Consider the following 1338-nt stretch of genomic DNA (forward strand, 5'->3'; position numbering starts at 1 on the left):
ATTTAAATCCACTGTCAAAACATCTGGAAAAGAACCCAATGATGCAGCCCAAAACTGACCTAATTTCAATTAAGTATCAATTAAGATACTCTCATTTGAATTTTTCTTTGTTCTTGGCAAACATTATATCCTTCCCTCTCCACTATGCTTCAAGTTACCTTGATCTGCTTCCAGAGTAAGACCGCCTATGGCTCGTTCGTGCTTTATCTTCAATGAGCCTAATATTTCTGCCATTTATTTCTGTACCATCTAGTTTATCCAGCGCACGTTTCATGTCAGAGTAGGAGCGAAACTCAATAACTCCTTCATTTGTGCGTTCTTTGTGAGCATCCGCATAGGTTACTTCACCTGCTTGTCTCATGAAATCCTGTAAAAAGCAACAAGACAGGTCAGACTCAGAAATCTAAAGATCTATACATACTATATCTGACTTTCAGGAATAAAGCGAAACAAGAGCCTACATATCTTTTAAACATTCCTATCACTTTTATTTCTAATTATAGCACATACCTTTAAATCTTGCCAACTGCAGCGACTAGAAAGATTTTCTACAATAAGTCTGAATTCTGTACGAACAGGTGGTCCATATTTGTCTCTGCCAGAAGTTCTCCGACTGCTGTATCCACCTCCACCACCTTTATCACACGAAGAAAACGATTAGATGCTTTGTAATGATAGGGACACAAGTTTCTGAAAGTTAGTACAAACATATCAACTTTTATTTACTGGAGTAGGACTTTGCTATTATATTGCTAAACCTTTGATACAGTTGTGATTTGCCACAAATTAAATTAAGGGCAAGCCAAATAGACTAAATTCAACTAAACTTCTCCTACAATCTGTTAGAGAGTGACTGCTCCTTTATTCAATTTACCTCGCTAAGTTTTATTTTACAGAACATTGTAAAATATAAAACTTAACCGATTACATGCATTTCTACATTTTACAAAAATGTTTACTAGTTACACTAAGTACTTACATCACAGTGTGAGCTTTTTGGTGGTGGTTTGGCCACAAAACACGCAAGGTAACAGTCACCTAGTTCAGATTAACCAGTTTTGTCTAACCCTTGGAATCCTCACCATCACCCTGCGTCTAATGGCAAAAGGCTGCTGTCGTCATGGCTTCCGGTAAGGTCAGCCAAAGGGTCATAGGGCAAGGGTCACACAATGTATGGAAAAGCCAAGGCCAATCAGGAAAGGCAGTCATCTTAGCCTCAGTGGACACAGCCTCAGCCCCATTGGTCACTTTTAAATTGAAACATCAAGGACTTGTTAAAAAGTTTGAATTCAACATGCAACAATTTCAACATCAAACATTTAACATAACCACCCCCCC

General features: G+C 38.2%; 1 long non-coding RNA gene across 2 annotated transcripts; it reads right to left on the bottom strand.

Annotated features, from left to right (window-relative positions):
* Positions 1-168: 168 nt before the first annotated feature.
* Positions 169-1332, bottom strand: LOC102239234. 2 transcript variants are annotated; one of them, XR_001364152.1, is made up of 3 exons: positions 980-1332; positions 511-635; positions 169-367 (listed from the first exon to the last, which is right to left on the bottom strand). It is a non-coding gene; the product is annotated as an uncharacterized LOC102239234 (long non-coding RNA). The 2 variants fall into 2 exon arrangements; XR_312967.2 differs by lacking the exon at positions 980-1332 and having other exon boundaries at positions 511-973.
* Positions 1333-1338: the final 6 nt, after the last annotated feature.

The sequence above is a fragment of the Myotis brandtii genome, unplaced genomic scaffold (genome assembly GCF_000412655.1).
Source record: "Myotis brandtii unplaced genomic scaffold, ASM41265v1 C42345564, whole genome shotgun sequence".
NCBI lineage: Eukaryota > Metazoa > Chordata > Mammalia > Chiroptera > Vespertilionidae > Myotis > Myotis brandtii.